Source organism: Musca autumnalis, unplaced genomic scaffold, assembly GCF_047663935.1.
Source record: "Musca autumnalis isolate F117 unplaced genomic scaffold, ASM4766393v1 scaffold_3, whole genome shotgun sequence".
Classification (NCBI taxonomy): Eukaryota; Metazoa; Arthropoda; class Insecta; order Diptera; family Muscidae; genus Musca; species Musca autumnalis.
In genome coordinates, this window is record NW_027411866.1 from 73,149,539 (window position 1) to 73,168,484 (window position 18,946).

Genomic DNA, 18,946 nt, shown 5'->3' on the forward strand with positions numbered 1-18,946 from the left:
AAAAACTTCCCAGGTGTAAGCGGTTTTCATTTAAAGTTAGTTAAGATGTACCCTTCATGACATTGTTTTTATAAGGAGATGATACAGTCAGTGCATTGTCCCAATGTGAACTTCTATATCTCAAAAATGGTAAAACCTACGAAAATAACATAGCGCTTGCGGTTTCCGAGCAAAATCGTGAAAACATAATAAAGCCCTAAATATTGAAATTTGACCGCAATTTATTTGAAAATCCTTCCGGCGATTTTTTTCATTTTTCGATTTGTCTCATCTATGAAAATTTTAGCACCTTTCATTAAATTTTACATTTCTTTCTAAAATTTTCAAATTTTTTGTTAACATATAACATGTTTCCTAAAGTTTTAGTACCTACAAAAATAATACTGCTAACTTATTCTTTGTGTAAGCAAAAACATGTGATAGGGATTTTGCTCAGGTATGTATTTTACACTCGCACAAATACACATGAATGGGTTTAATCTAATTTATCATAGGGATACCAAACAAACAAAAACAAAATGCAAGTAAAGTTTATCCCCTATCACACCAATCTATAATTTTACGCAGAAAATGTTTGCTTGAAATTGAAAATTAGCAAAATTTACATAATTTATAACTTAACTGGATTTATGCGAATAGTGCGAAGTCAAAAGTTGTAATCAATTTAAATTCTATTAACGTCGATGAAACTATATAAGGGGAGGGAGGCTACGCTCATATGAATAAGACCAGACCGATTTTATATTCAGCTTTAACTTTAAGATGAAGGGAGACCACAATAAGATGAAGGGTGACTAATCGTACTCTAGTAGAGAGTACAGTACTCTATTTTAGATGTCCATACTATATTTTTTAAGGTACTGAATTTGTCCTCTATTTCCACTTTTGATTTGTTTAAAAATGCATGTGAATACATACGCAGAAATGAAGCAAAATATTGTCTTGTTTTAAATGAAATCACGGACATTCCTGCTGATTTTAAAACTTTGCGAACGGACGGACGGATATGCATAAATCGACTCAGATAGTGATTATATGTATATCCCCAAAAGGAACTATGGTTCTATCTCGTTTCCTTATTCATGTTACTTAAAAATTCACACAAACATAATACCTCTTACCACTGTACTGTGTGGTGTAGGGTAAGAAAAAAAACATAATGCCAGAAAGATACAAAGTGTTAAAATTTTCACATACAATCAAACCTACAAAAAAGTTTGTGATGCTTTTAACACAACCTGATCCTAACACCATACTACGCCACAATTTCCCAAATCAATTCGAATAATTCACTAATTAATGGAAGAAGGACGAAGGTAGAAAAAGTCGGAAAAAATGTAACATGCTATGTGTTGTAGCATCATTTGGTTGATATGTGTGGATACATTAACAACCAAAGGGAGAGTTGATAGCGTAGCAAATACGTATGTGTTCAAAGTAGTGGTCTGTGAATAAACGACTATAGCTATAATAATGTTCGGAATTATAAATAACCATAATTTGTGGTAACGTTGTACCAAACTGTGTGGTGAAATTTTTATAGCATTTATAAATGTTCATAGAATATGTGAAGTAATTGAGGACATTGTATTAGTAGGACAATTTGTAACGTAATTTTACAAAAAGATTGGCAGCATTAACACAGTTGCAGACCTCCCTTATAATAATGTGTTTATCAATTAATTGCTTTATAAATTCCGCAATCGAAAGTAATACAATAACACAATAAGTGTTCTTTCTAAGCATTAAAATATGCAAATGCATAACATCCACCAACATAAACTTACAATAACAACTTCTAAACACGGGATAAGAAATCTAGAGCGACAATTACTTAAAATATTGAAATATTTGAGCAAGAGAAGTCGATATAGCTATGTCCGTCCGTGAGTTGTAATCACCCTAGCGTCCACAATAATTGAGCTAGAGCACTATATTTTTGCACCCAATTGACTTTTTCCATCGACAGGTCAGGTTCGAAGATGGGCTATATCGTTTTGATATAGCCCCCACATAACGATACCTCCCGATTTTCGTTATTTTGGGGATTTTAGCTACATTGTTTGACCAAACCATCCGCAATTTTACTTTTGAGGTTCCTAGTGGTCACAAATATCCACCAAACATTGTCAACATAGGTCCTTGTTTTCGTGTAGCCCACATATAACGATAACTCCCGATTTTCGGTATTTAAAAGACTTTAGCTACAATTTTTAACCGAACCCCCTGTAATTTGACAATTGAGGTTCCTAGTGATCACAAAACATCTCCATCTTTTTTATGAAAATAAGTATAAAAATACAATTTGCCAACAATTATCGAATTTGAACTCACACATATTTAAAACAAGTAAGCAAAGGCTACAGTAGGACGGGCCGACCATGTTATACCTTACACCACAACCTCTAGGAGTTGGCTGTGTGCAACCGCCTTGGAAGCTGAAAGTCCGGTTTCGATTCCCAGGCCTGGCCACATCAAATTTTAAACGGTGGCAAAATACCCCTTTATAATGTTGGCGATATTTCCTGAGTATTTCAGCCAAGAAAAACGTCTCTACAAGTGGCAACTTAGGACACGCCGTCCGGAATGGGCGATAAAAACTAGGTCACATATCAATAACTTAATATGAATCCATTGATATAAGAGAAGCGTCCCTTGTCCCTCCCTTTTACCAATATCTTAGGAAGTATGGACTTACACCGGAAAAATTGTACCGTTGCAATAGGGACCGTGAAAAGAACCTCGTTCAAAAAATTCAAATAAATCCGATACGAGTCCCCAAATTACACTTTTCCCAATTTTTGTGTGGGAGGTACTCGAAGTACGGGACCGTAGTCCATATTCCAACCTGATACATGACTGGATGAAATAATACGGTGTGCAAAGTTTGGAAAAATCAGAAAATCCCCTTGAAAGTTATCTTGCGGATTTGCCATTTTTTAGGTTTCTTGTTTGTTTTTCAGGGGTTTTTGGAGCTTTTTTGCCATAATCTCAGGAAGTATGGACTTGCGATTCTAGAGGACTCTTAAATTCTCTAAATTTTCAGAATTTTGTGTGGGACGTACCCGAAGGTGTGGACCGATATAGTCTTACCCGATCTATCAATCGATTGCTCACTTCGCCAGTCATCGTTCACACAATTTATCGAAAAATTTGTGAAATTTTGTGGGGGAGTTTGAGTTTAAATATAGGCTATATAGGTCCATAGCCTATATTTGAACTTAAACTAAGTTTGGGCAAAATATTACTAAGTATAAAATTTGGATCGAATCGGTAGATCCGTTCGAGAGTTATCGAGCGCACCAGCCAGCTAGACAGTAAGAGTGACAGATGAACGGACAGGGCTAAATCGACTCCAAGTTGTCTGAACGACTTTCGTCCAAACATACTTAGGGCCTAAAACCATTATTTCGATGAGAGACATCTTTGGTCGAAAACATCCAGTTGGACAACTGAACTGTCATGATAGAGATAATTTTTAGCATGGGAGGAAATCGTAATTCTCGTTACCTAGCAGACACATTATTGCAATTTGCATCAGGGGAAAGGTGAGTAGTAATTTTTCCTTATGTAGGCTATTTTGCCGGCATATGCCCTCCAGGAATTAAAATATAGACCAAAAATAAAACTTGTATATTGTATTGAGCTATAATTGCGACCTCTAGCGTGTTTATGATTACGCTCCCCAAATTACACTTTTCCCAATTTTTGTGTGGGAGGTACTCGAAGTACGGGACCGTAGTCCATATTCCAACCTGATACATGACTGGATGAAATAATACGGTGTGCAAAGTTTGGAAAAATCAGAAAATCCCCTTGAAAGTTATCTTGCGGATTTGCCATTTTTTAGGTTTCTTGTTTGCTTTTCAGGGGTTTTTGGAGCTTTTTTGCCATAATCTCAGGAAGTATGGACTTGCGATTCTAGAGGACTCTTAAATTCTCTAAATTTTCAGAATTTTGTGTGGGACGTACCCGAAGGTGTGGACCGATATAGTCTTACCCGATCTATCAATCGATTGCTCACTTCGCCAGTCATCGTTCACACAATTTATCGAAAAATTTGTGAAATTTTGTGGGGGAGTTTGAGTTTAAATATAAGCTATATAGGTCCATAGCCTATATTTGAACTTAAACTAAGTTTGGGCAAAATATTACTAAGTATAAAATTTGAATCGAATCGGTAGATCCGTTCGAGAGTTATCGAGCGCACCAGCCAGCTAGACAGTAAGAGTGACAGATGAACGGACAGGGCTAAATCGACTCCAAGTTGTCTGAACGACTTTCGTCCAAACATACTTAGGGCCTAAAACCATTATTTCGATGAGAGACATCTTTGGTCGAAAACATCCAGTTGGACAACTGAACTGTCATGATAGAGATAATTTTTAGCATGGGAGGAAATCGTAATTCTCGTTACCTAGCAGACACATTATTGCAATTTGCATCAGGGGAAAGGTGAGTAGTAATTTTTCCTTATGTAGGCTATTTTGCCGGCATATGCCCTCCAGGAATTAAAATATAGACCAAAAATAAAATTTGTATATTGTATTGAGCTATAATTGCGACCTCTAGCGTGTTTATGATTACGCTACAAACAAAAAACTGGATACATTAGGCTGTAACTCTGTTATCTGATCACGTACATCAACATAATTGACATCAATGGAAAGGTCAAGAGATCGGCTTACAAATATAACTCACGAGGGAGGATTGCGTCTTTCAGGAACAAAGATATAAGCTGTATATTACATTTTTTAACAATTTTCACATAAAAATTGTGGTCCATTTAACCCTCTAAATATAATCCGATCGCCATCTCAAATTGCAGGTATCTTCTTTGTCATATATTCTTACCTTATTTAAAATTTCGCGTTGATCGGACTATTATTTCGACATACAGAGCCGCTACAAAATTGGATAAAAATTATGTTTTTGGTCCATTTCACCCGCTAAATATTTCACGATCATCACCAATTAAAATAGCGATCTATTCTGATGTGAAGCCGACCTTCATACCAAATTTCACGACGATCGGTCCATTATTGCGGACACACGGAGGACACACATCTCAAAATCGCTTTATGTCGTCGAGATATGAAGATTGGTATACCACATTGGGGGTCTCCGACGAATATTTCGCTGTGTTACATGAATTTTTCCCAAAACAAACTTATAAAAGCCTTTCCACATAGTGGTGTAGGATATAACTATTTGACGTATCGATACTATAATTCAAATTCCTTCAAACTAATTTTTTTTAATCAATTTAATTAATCGAGCTATATGACCTAAGGAGCTTAAATTGAAAAATTTATATCTAGCAAAGTCCTACATACACATCAACCGCTATGCGACGATCGTTTTGTTAACTGGTTACGTTAACATCATCAGGCATATTAGATGTTGTTGTTGCTACACAATTTTCGTCATTTGGAGCCCCTATTTATACATCCAATAATGCAAATTTGCTTTTGTGAATTTCAAATTGAAGTTTTTTATTTCCAAACACGACTCATTATATTACATCATATTACAGTCGATAGCTTTTTTCCATCGTAGACTGTAAGCATGTCTTTTATATAGAAAGCTTTTAAGTGTTTTGTAGTTCAGAACGCTAACACTTCGATTTCAACGGACGGATAGACGGACATGGGTATTTCGACTTAAATTTTATGCTGATCAAAAAAATATATTCTTTGTAGGGTCTTTAACGAATATTTCAAAGTGTTACAAATTTAATTATACCCTCCATATTATGGTCGAGGGTATAAAAAATACACTAAATGTGAAATAAGAATAATAGTTCTGGCTAAGTAGTATCTTTGGCTTAAGTAAGCAGTTTAAAAATAAAGTCACATCTCGTCAAACAAAAATAACACTTTATAAAACACTGAATAGTTCCGGAGCCTAAGGTACTTGCGCAAGCAAATAAATCAGTATTTAAAGTGTTTGAGAGAAAAATTCTTCGAAATATCTACAGGTCAATATGCGTCGAAAGTGAATATCGATGTCGTATGAACGACAAGCCGTATATGCTATAAGAATGAGCGATAATGTACTCACTAAAAAGGCGAACAAATACGGGCCGTGGGCGATATACGCAGAACTGGAAGGGCAAGGCTTCGATTAAGTAAACAAGTGGAAGACGTGATCAAAAAACGCCGTATTCCTAATTGGAGAACTAAACCAACATACGAGTATAGAGAGGAATGGAATTTTTTCTTAGCTTAGGACAAATTTTCCGTAGAGGGGCAAATAAGTAAGTATGCACCTATATACGTGACACATACGTCTTGACTCCAGTTTTGTGAACGGGAAATAATAAGCTGTGATTTAAACCATCTGCATTAGTTACATACCATACCTACATAACAGACTTTATATTTCAAATAATATAATTCCCATTATATACACATACCGTATTTAGGTGTTCCAGCAGAATTTACTGAATGTACTTTTTTCGTTAACATTAATGTATTTTAAAATCCCTCAGTCGATTTTTTTGTTTTATGATTATTTTCATCTATGAAAATTGTTTCAGAATACGCAAAAACTTGAAGTATAACATTTATTACAGTCGACATCGCTTATAACGGTGAAGGCCAAAATCGGACGCTATAAGCAATAGTCGTTATAAACGATATTTATAAAAGAGGTATAAATATATTATGTATAGTGACTTTCAGGTATAAATACGTTGTTTTATTAAGTAAATGAATAAAATCAATTAATTTGTTTTAACTTTATTTTTTAAAGAGTTTCTACAGCTAGACACGCCTCTGACACTGGCAGCATTTGAAATTCTGTCTCTGTAGTATCCCCAATTTCTTCGTTAGACTTTGTCTCCATTTAAAACTTCCAACATTATGTCGTTGTCATTATATACACTCCGGTTCATCTGAATAGAACCAACCAATGTTAGCCTACAAATACTGTTATACCTGACGATAGGAGAGGAATTGTAAATTATATTTTTGTGAACATGTAGAGTATATAGTAGCCGTTGCGTTATAATGGTACTTTTTACTTGCTTTATGAAAATAGACCTCCATGGGAAAGCGGCAAACTAAAGTTGGTGAGAAAAGACCAAATTCCTCAACTAACAAAAACTTCGGTATTCGTCAGAGGATGGGGCAGCAAGTTCGAGACGGAACGCATGCTCGAAGTCTTCGGTCGCCAAAACAAGGACTTGGACGTGAAGAGATGGGAGGTCTTCCACAGGCAGGAGCAGGAGGACGGAACTCTCCTTGTGGTCGGAATTGACCATCTCTCCATGGCTAGTCTGACAAAGACTAAGGGCAGGGCTTTCTACATCTCCAACTCTGTCCGCTTCAAAGCAGGAAAGGCGGTAATCGGCGAAAGCGAGGAAGCCAAACAAAATAGCGAAGAGGTTTTACCTCCCAGCAAAAATGAAAAGGGAGTCGATACCGTAATCACCGACTCTCAAGAAGCCCGTTTACTGGAGGACCAATGATTGAGGTCATCCAGATAAACCTCCATCGGAGCGAGACGGCAACCATGACCCTGATGGAGCAAATCAATACAGGTAAAATCCATATTGGCTTGATCCAGGAACCTTGCACTATTCAGAACAAGGCCTCTGGACTAAACCATATAAACTACCAACTGTTTTTTGAAAATACGGGGTCTCGACCGAGAACCTGTATAATATGTCACAAAAACGTATGTTTTCTTTTCTCTCCAGAGTTGTCAACATCGGACGCAACTGTGCTGAAGCTGGGGAATGGCAATATATACCTTGCGTCAGTATATTTACCGTTCGACTCGCCGACACTACCACCTACGTCGGAGCTGCAGCGGTTGGTGAGGAAAGCAAAACAAACAGGTAACGAAGTACTAGTAGGTAGCGATGCTAACTCACACCACATTACGTGGGGTAGTACTAATACTAACAAAAGGGGCCAAGTCCTTTTAGATTTCATGAATACTAACGACCTAATAACCCTTAACATAGGAAATAAAGCCACCTTTGTTAACAAGATTAGGGAAGAGGTATTAGATATAACAATATGTTCCGAAAATCTTATAAACGAGGTGCAGAATTGGAGGGTCTCGGAAGAGCATTCCTTCTCGGATCATCGGTATATAAAATTTGAACTGACACGGCCACCTCCGAAACCTATAAGTTTCCGAAATAAATCCAAAACCAATTGGATAAAATTTTGAAAACTAATAAAAGATAGGCTAGGGCAGGATAGATATGAATGCTTAAGCACGGAAGATATAGACAGAAATGTCAACGTTATAACGGAGGTCTCAGTAAAGTCATTCGAAGAAAGTTGTCCCCTTCGAGAGAGGAAATCTGCCTACGAAAAAACCTGGATGACAGGAGAAATTCGTAACAAAGGCAAAGAGGTCCGAAGGCTTTACAACAGAGCTGGATAAAAGAATTTAGCTGTATTCTGGGACAACTATCACACAAAACTTAAAGAATACAAAAAAATGACTAGAACAGCAAAGCGCAATTCCTGGAAACTTTTCTGTGAACAGGTAGACAGCGTAAATGATGTATCCAAAATAAAAACGTGTCTATCGAAAACCCATACACAAACCGAGATCTTGGTGAATGATATGGGAAATAAGATGGAAACAATCGAGGACACGCTGGGTCTTTCGATGAATACACATTTCCCGCCGAACACTGCGACGCACACAGGGGTGCCGGTAGTAAGGGAATGTGTTACAGAGGAAGCACCAACAATTGATGAAGCGATGGTAAAGGATGCCATCAAGGGCTTCAAACCCTTCAAAGAAGCGGGGCCGGATGAGATATTTCCGGCCTTACTCCAGAAAGAGATGGACTACATTGCGCCCAAACTATCTGGAATTTTTAACGCATGCTTAAAACTTGCGTATACCCCTAAAGCCTGGCAGGAGGCGAGGGTAGTATTTATCCCCAAACCTGGGAAGGCAAGTTACGCAATTCCTAAGTCTTATCGTCCGATAAGCCTAACATTCTTCCTGCTTAAAACCATGGAACGAATAGTCGACACCATGATTAAGAGAAAGATTCCAAACGATATGCTTAAATACAAACAACATGCATACGTGAAAGGCAGATCAGTGGAAACCGCATTACATGAGGTTGTACACCACATCGAGAGAATATTCGACAGGAAGATGTATACACTAGCGGTATGCATTGATATCGAGGGTGCTTTCAACAACGTCAGCACCGAAACCCTTATCCAATCCTTAGATATGTTTCAGGTGAATCGGGCCCATAGGGACTGGATAAGCCACATGCTAAGGAATAGATGGATAAGCTGCGGCTACTTGACGTAAAAATAAAGGACAAAGTTGGTCAGGGTACGCAACAGGGGGGGATTTTATTTCCACTCCTATGGGTCACTACCATAAATAGCCTATTAAGGACTTTAACCGATGAGGGATTTGACCCAGTCTGTTATGCAGACGACGTTATAATACTTCTGAGGCGTAAGAATCCAAACTTGCTATGCAGAAGAGCTGAATCAGCCCTAAAACTAGCGTACAACTGGGCTAGACCAAGAGGTCTTAATGTTAACCCGGAAAAAACGGAAATATGTCTGTTTACTAGGAAAACAAAACTGGGACACTTTGAAGAACCAGTTTTCCTAAACAAGACGATCAATATTTCCAACAAAGTCAAATATCTGGGAGTAATTCTGGATAGGAAACTTAAATGGAAAGACCATATTCAAGAAAAAGCCAATGAAGCTCATAGATGTTGGTCAACTTGTAGAAGGGCTATAGGCGCCAAGTGGGGTCTTAATCCTAAGATGACACACTGGCTATACAAAAGCGTAGTTAGACCTATTCTAACATACGCTTCAGTAGTTTGGTGGACAGCTATGGGTCTCTTTATTGAAGAACCAGAGACCGAAATATCTCTTCGTTTGCCGGATCACAATACGGTCCATCAAGCGGAGATCCGAGCGATCACAGAGTGTCTGAACTGGCTTAATGCCAACACGAGGCCAACTACTGCAAACGTCCTTACGGACTGTAAAACTGCAATCAAAGAAATAACATCCAAGACAGTAAAATCACAAACAGTCTTGGATTGTATAAATTCGATCAACAGCTATACTCAGCATGGCACGGTGCGTATAATATGGGTACCGGGACATGCGGGGAATAGAGGTAATGTGATAGCAAATTCTCTGGCAAAAAAGGGAAGGGAATTAGCAACCGTAAACTTAGCGAACGCAAAGGCACTAAACGCGTCTCGGCTAGAGTTAAAAATTTGGGCAAATGCCCACTTATCCCTATGGAATAGAGAGGAATTAGGGAAAACCACAAAAATCCTATGGGGAGACCCAAATGAGAAAAAAACAAGTAAGCAAAGGCTATAGTCGGACGGGGCCGACCATGTGATACCCTACACCACAACCTGTAGGAATTAGCTATGTGCAACCGCCTTGCACGCTGAATGTCCGGCTTCGATTCCCATCAAATTGTCTACGGTGGCAAAATGCCTCTTAGTAATGTTGGCGATATTTCCTGAGTATTTCAGCCATGACGTCTCTACAAGTGACAACTTAGGACACGCCGTTCGGGCTCGGCGATAAAACTAGGTCACATATCAATAACATAATATGAATCCATTGATATAAGAGAAGCCTCCCTTGTCTTTACTGGTATGTTTGTGTTGTTGATAATTGGGAAAATTGCGAGTTTATTGAAGATCTATCGTCCAAAAATTGTGCACTTGTACCTCACATATGCTTCGAAAATAGTTCATTGTAGTTCATATCGTGATATCAAAAATATATTTTATACCGGTAAAAATAACTAACAATGATTAGAAATTCAAAAATTTTGCATGCAAACAAATTTATAAATCAAAATTATTCATATTCAATTATACAGCAAAGAAGATAGTAAAAGTCAGATGCGCTAACGGTGATATACCTTCAGCCTCTAAAAATATATTCATTTTTTAACACGAGTTTGCTTCAAAATGCGTGGAATCTGTAGGTATCGTAATATGAGGCTATACCAAATCAATTTTTGTAAGCTAAAATCTGAATTTTGGAAATAATTGAGAATTATTTTTTCAGATTTGTAATTTTAGTTGGAGCCGGGGCAGGGTTTTTGGAACTTCTAGACTATTATCTCAGGAAGTATGACTACAAAAAAAAAAAGAAAATAATCAAATAGATCCGATGCGGGTTCTCAAACTGCACTTTTCCCAAATTTTGTGTGGGAGGTACTCGAAGGACGGACTGATATAGTCCATATTCCGACCTGACACATGACTGGATGAAACAGTACGATGTGTAAAGTTTCGACCAATCAGAAAATCCCCTTGAGAGTTAACTTACGGATTGGCGGCGCAAGTACAATCTGCTGAAAAAAATTCAAAACGATTCGAGAGGACTCTTTAATTTCCCTTTTCCGAATTTTGTGTGGGAGGCACCCTAAGGACCGATCTATATCTGGCAGGAATAATAATATATGGAAAGTTTGGAACAAATCGATTGCTCACTTCGTCAGTTATCGTTCACACAATTTTTCGAAAACAATTTTGAACTTTTTTGGGGGAGGTGAGGCCGGACATAGCCTACATTCCAACTTAAAAAATTTTTGAACAAAATATTACGTTGTATAAAATTTGGTTCTAATCGGCAGATCCGTTCGAGAGTTATCGTTCGCACCAGCCAGTTAGACATTAAGAGGGACAGATGAACGGACAGCGCTAAAAAGACTCCAAATTGACTGAAACGATTTCGTCCATATATACTTGGGGTCTAAAACCAATATTTCGATGAGACACATCTTTGGTCGTATTTTGTTTTTATCCCCTTTACCCTAAATCCTGAGGTATAAAATAGGTGGCGAGGCGACCCGATGTTGCAATATTTGTATAAAAATCCAATTTGACAACTGAACTGAAAATTTCTCTGTCATGATAGAGACAATTTGTAGCATGGGAGGAAATTGTGGTTCTCTACACAAAACACATTATACGAGTATATCAAGCAGTAGGTGCGTTATCTAGCAGACACATTATTGCAATTTGCATCAGGGGAAAGATCAGTAGTTATTTTTCCATGTGTAGGCTACTTTGGCGGTATATGCCCTCCAGGAATGAAAATATGGACCAAAAATAAAATTTGTATATTTTTCATACAAAAGTAATGGTCTATGTCAACCGCTAAATAATATCAGATCATCATGCAAAATTATAGGCATTTTCGTCAACCTATACTCTTACCTCGTGCAAAATTTCGTGCCTATTGAGCTATAATTGCGACCTCCAGCGGCTTTATGATTACACTACAAACAAGAAACTGGATATATTAGGCTGTAACTCTATTATCTGATCACGTACATCAACATAATTGACATCAATTAAAAGGTCAAGAGATCGCCTTCTAAATATAACTCACTAGTGGGGAATGTGTCTTTCAAGAACAAAGATATAAGCTGTTTATTAAAATTTTTCACAATTTTCACACAAAAGTTGTGGTCCATTTAACCCTCTAAATATTATCTGATCGCCATCTCAAATTGCAAGCTTCAGTTTGTCATATACTCTTGTCTTATTTAAAATTTCGAGGCGATCGGACTATTATTGCGACCAACAGAGCAGCTACAAAATCGGATAAAAATTATGTTTTTGGTCCATTTCACCCGCTAAATATTTCACGATCATCACCAATTAAAATAGCGATCTATTCTGATGTGAAACCGACCTCCATACCAAATTTCGTGACGATCGGTCCATAATTGCGGCCTGGAGTTTGATTACAATTTATAATGGACAGACGGACACACGGACGGACGGACGGACAGACACACATCTCAAAATCACTTTATCTCGCCGAGATATGAAGATTGGTATACCACATTGGGGGTCTCCGACGAATATTTCGCGGTGTTACATGAATTTTTCCCAAAACAAACTTATAATACCCTTTCCACATAGTGGTGTAGGGTATAAAAACTAAAAACCTATTACTTCTAGGTAAAGCCGAGTTGAGTAGACTTACAGGTGTTCTTACAGGTCACCTGGGTTTACAAGCTCATCTGCAAAAAATTAATTGTGCAGACAACAGCGTATGCAGGGCATGCGGAGAGGATGATGAAACATTGGAGCATTTTCTCTGCCAATGCCCCGCTTTCGCAAACATCAGATCCCAGTTTTTAGGGAACGACACAATACCAGATCTTAATCAGGTAATTGTAGACGACCTAAAACAATTACGGGATTTTGTTAAGGGAACAGAGTTCCTTAATTAAATTATTGTAGAGTCCCCTTCTTCAAAAAACTTAGACTAGAGCGCACAACAGGCCTACCTCATGGCTTATGTGTATGTCCACCAGGACATGTGGCGATTGCTCGCCCCTCTTTTCAACCTAACCTAAGAACAAATTTCAAAATATTAGCATGATTTAATGGTTCACCAGGATAGAACCACCCTAAGAATTTACACAAATCCTTTGTCAGATGTGATAAACTTTTACAAAAAACTGTTTATAATTATAAATAAAGGCCGTGAGTGTTGATTGCCAACAAATATTCTGCAAAAAATCGTATTAGGTTCTTGGAATTTGATGAAAATCGATTCTTAGAGCTCCAACAAATATTCATACCAAGAAATCGGTAGAAACGATTTATAAAATCAAAATTTTATATTGAATTATGTTCAAAATTTTCTAGACTACAATAAAATAACAAAAAAGTCACATTTGATAGGATTATGAGTCCGAAACAGAGGAAATATGGTAAAGATATCTAAAATTTTTACCTTTTCAATCCAAAAATTGATATTTTATCTCAGGAAAGTGAATGCAAATCGATGGATTCCACCCAGTTTCGTTGGCTGTGGACATCGACAGGTCCACAAAATAAAGAAAATCCAACCGTCGAAGGTTTCATGTCAACGTCAAGTCCTTGGAATTTCAAATGGTTCTAAGGCAGTCGTTAAGTTTACCACATCTGACAAAGGATTTATGTAAATTCTTATGGTGGTTCTATCCTGGTGAACCATTAAAACATGTTACAACGCATATGTGAAACATGTTAGGTATTGAAAATATCGGCTACTATATACTCTACATGTCCACAAAAATATAATTTTCAATTCCTCTCCTATCATCAGACATAACGGTATTTGCAGGCAAATATTGGTTGGCTCTATACAGATGAACCGGAGTGTATGGTTGATGTGAAAACTTTGTCATCGATGGCAACTAATTAATCAATATCTTCTACGTGTTGGGAGAAATTAGAATGAAGATAAATGTCTTCAAAATCGTTCAAAGGACCGCTAACAATCCCGCATGATGAATACCAATTACCAATGATGGAAGACATTACATTTTCCATGATTCATCTAACAATAACACGGCATCCAACATATTTAATTTCGTTATAAGCAATTTCGACTGTACTTGTAAAACTTTGTAAAATTGAGGATTAAAATTATTCTGCAATTCTTCCGTTGTGATAAAATAACATCCGACTTTCGATACCTTGCTAAGGTCTACAGCACGTCCGTTTACCGAGTAAATTATTTCTATATTAATCTTTGCACCAAATTACCACAAATAAAAGTCATTTCCTTTTCTAATTACAAGCCTTAACATATGACGTTGCTCTTATAACATCCTAACGACACTTTGGGGATGATTATACAAATGAACGTTCTTTTGTCAAATAGTATAACACATCTGTGGCATGTTATCTGTTACTTTAGCTATCTTCCTCTTTCAATGGTCAATGGATTAATTGGAGAACTTATTCACCTGAGAATGGTTAGTGTTGAAAAAGCTCACGAAGCATTGCGATTCGCATATGGTATATGAATGAGACAGTATTGCGTATAAGTATAGATAGGAAATTTTAAATACCCATTAAAATTTATAAATTGGTTAAAAATTTTAATTTACGATTGTCTAAGTCTGGAGTTTCCCCCATTGGCTTAACTTCATCACTTTCCTCTTTGCAGAGAAAAATGTTTACAAAACGCACTGACAGCATGCAAAATTAACTGATCGCTACCAATATCATGATTTCATCCCGGCGAAGGGAATTATCAATTGGCTTTTCAGTTTTTTTGGGAAAGCCGAAAAGTGAGCATCATTCTCATTAACATGAGAATACTCGATGCTTAAAGAGTTCAGGTTTTCACTAAAAATTCATCATTTCAAAAACTGAAAAGCCAATTGATAATTCCCTTCGCCGGGATGAAATCATGATATTGGTAGCGATCAGTTAATTTTGCATGCTGTCAGTGCGTTTTGTAAACATTTTTCTCTGCAAAGAGGAAAGTGATGAAGTTAAGCCAATGGGGGAAACTCCAGACTTAGACAATCATATGATTGAATCTTCAACTAAAACAAAACAAACAATTTTAATTTACAATAAATACATATTTTAAATAAAATAAATATAATATAAATCGATCTAGGTTATATATGCATGTATTTTTCCCTTCATGTTGGTATGGCCCCATTATTTCAGGGAACAGAGTTTAAGCCGTTCGTAAATTCTCTGAGATGGATAGAAAGTACATTACACACCGTGGTGCAATGGTATGCACGCCCGCCTTGCACGCAGAAGGTCGGTGGTTCGATTCCCCGGCCAGGCAACACCAAACATTTTTCAACGGTGGCAAAATACCCCTCAGTAATGTTGGCGACATTTCCTGAGTATTTCAGCCTTGTAAAACTTCTCTATAAGTGGTGTCTTAGGACACGCCGTTCGGACTCGGCGATAAACAGTAGGTCCCATATCATTGAGCTAAATATGAATCGGGGTGCACTCATTGATATGAGAGAAGTCTCCCTTGTCCCGTATGGGATGTTGTGGAACAATGTTTTTTTTTTTTTGTTTTTTTAGTAGGCACAAACTTTTCCAAAAGGCGTTCCTCCTGCTAAACTTTTCTAAATTACTTCTCAATATGTAGCTAGCTGTCTTAAACAATACGTTTAGAGTCGTCAATGTTTTCCGTACATCGACCATAAACAAAATAAATAAAACGAAATGAACAATAAAGAAACCACAAATTGTTAGTTGGTGGATCATCTGCAAAAAAAAACTGAGAATATCGGTTTTTATTCAAACATTAATCAAATGTATAAGACAAGCGAGGCTCAAGCCTCTTATGTCTTTCATTACTTTATTTAATGACGGAAGTAAAAAAAACTCCATGGATATTTATGTTTCCTTTCAAACATAAAGCTAACATTTTTGTATCATCAAATATATATTTTGATAAATTTATTTTTTTCAACTAACATAAACTTAACTAAGGTTATAACTTTCGTTTCCAACGCTCGTATCAAACTTTTAAAACTCATATGTAATGTCCTCAAGAGATTATCCCATAAATACGGATTATAACGAACACGCTCATTTATTCTAAATATTGTTTGCCCAAGGGCATCCGCATTAAATGAGTCGTTCATTGCACACATCGATTATTTCCAATTTTTTAAAAATTTTAAATTTAAGTGTAAAAGCTCTCGATATTGTCATAACTTTTTATATTAAAAAGAACTTTCCTAAATAATAAAGATTAGCGCCTGCAAATATACAGACATACAATGGCAAGCATAAATTTCATCATCGCTTTTCTCAACTTTTCGTTTTATTGAGTTAATCGATGTGTGCACTGGGCGGCTCAAACATTTACCGATATGTGTACTTATGATTTAGCTATATTTTTTGTTTATGTTTACTTTTCGTGCTTGCTTATTTATCGATATGTGATTTAGTTATAAAAATAAATGTTGTGTAATTTTTAATGACAAAATTGAAGGTTACAAAAAAGTCTTTTTAACATTTAATTCAATAAATTTTAAATTTAAATTTATTTTTATTTAATTTTTTGTAGTGTATTTTTGTAGTGCAACATTTTCCATTGACATGGCACCTCTTTCTTATAGTCGAGTCTGAACAGCATGCCCACGCTTATATCCAAGCTTAAAATGGTTAAAAAAAATATACACAAGAAATGAAAGCGAGTAGACCGGACCATTGCATCACGGTGACACATCACTGAAACTAAGAAAGCAACTGGATAATAAGAGCAAATTACGCGAACTTTCCAAAATCCAAATCCCTAAGTTGTAACAAATTATTTGGTGATATTATGGCAAAGTTAATTTTCTTGATGCCTACATAATATGAAGGGTATAATTAAATTTGTCATTCCGTTTGTAACAGATGGAAATATTCGTCGGAGACCCTATACTTTATATATTCTTGATCAGCATAAAATTCTAAGTCGAAATAGCCATGTCCGTACTGTCTGTCCGTCTGTTGAAATCAAGACACAGCTCGCAATTTTTTAAAAAGAGATATGTAATTTGGTATGGAAGTTTCTATTACTCCTGGTTGGTATTTTGGTATTTTGAAGGTTTTAGCCTCAATATCCCATCCAAATGACTTAAATTTGGTACGTTGTCTTCCTGCGGGGGCATGTAATCTTCCACTTGAAATTTGTCGGTATAGATCACGTCTTCAGAAAGCCGCCATAGAACAGTACCTCCCAATTTTCGGTAATTTCAAGGTTTTAGCCTGAATATACCATGGAAATGGCTGAAATTTGGTACTCTGACTCCGTGGGGGTTTAAAATTTTCCACCTGAATTTTGTCGGTATTGGTTAACATCTTCATATAGTTCCTCCTGATTTTGGTATTTTGAAGGTTGTGGCTCCAATTGAAACGACTTAAATTTGGTATTTAGTCTTCGTTGGAATTATAAAATTTTCCACCAAAACATTATAACAGGTACAAAACATCCCTTGAAGAATTAGGCAGTATACGTTCACGATTTGCCAAAGGCCACAGTAAAAGTGCCACGCGATTAAAGAGTTTTTCAAGATTTTAGTCACGTTTCAAATTGGTTGTTTTAGTCTAACATCCATGCATTGGTTTTGCCCAAATGTATGTTTTTCGAGGATTTTTGTCAAATTTTCGAACCGAGATTCCTGTAATTTGGTGTTGTGTGAAGTCAGCGGATAGAAAGAAGAACGATGAACACTTTTAAAGAGTGTTGCTACATTTTCCTTCTGAAGTGAATGTAACTTGGTATTTTGGAATTTCAATGGGTTGAAAACGTCCACACAGAAAACTATCTGTATAAAGTGATTATCATCAGTTAAGATATTATTCTCCTCCATGGAATTATACTTATAGTAGAGAAAGACCTTAGTAGTTACTAAGTGTGCATATTTACTTTAATGCAGTAGTAGTGGAGGGTAAACAAGTTCTTAATCACGTTCTTAGTTATTGTAACTGGTTGTTTCCCCGAATTATAAACGGTTTCATGTCTATAAACCAATACCCGAGAAATAATTATAAAAGAAATTTGACTTTGGCGGTTCTGACTTTGAAGTTTGATGAATTTTATGTGTTCACAATTTTTATTCTTTAAGACAGGAGCTACAACTTTGCTTCCACTAGTAAACCAAAAGCAATTTAGAAGATATCTACTTGACAAATTGATCCCTTTTGGCATCAAAGCCTCAAAACTTATGGGGCCCATAAACGCGAAAATGCAAGTGATGAGCAAAAACGACGGGGCACGGTCTTCTTGTTAGGAGGAGGGTATAATAAAATTTGGCATTCCGTTACAAACGCAAACGTCGAAACATTCATATATAAAGTATATATATTCTTGATCAGGATAAAATTTTAAGTCGATCAATATTCCACCGAAACGTTCCATATGAAATTTGTCGGTATAAGTCCACGGCTTCATACAGCACTCATAGAACGTACCTCCCGATTTTCGGTGTTTTGAAGGTTGTGGCCTCAATATTCCTCAGAAATGGCTGAAATTTGGCAATTAGTCTTTGTTTGAGATGTAAAAATTACCCTCAGAAACTTGTCGGTACAGGTCCACGCCTTAATATAGCCCCCCATAAAACGATACCTCCCTACGAGTATTTTCGGTATTTTGAAGGTTGTGGCCTCAATATT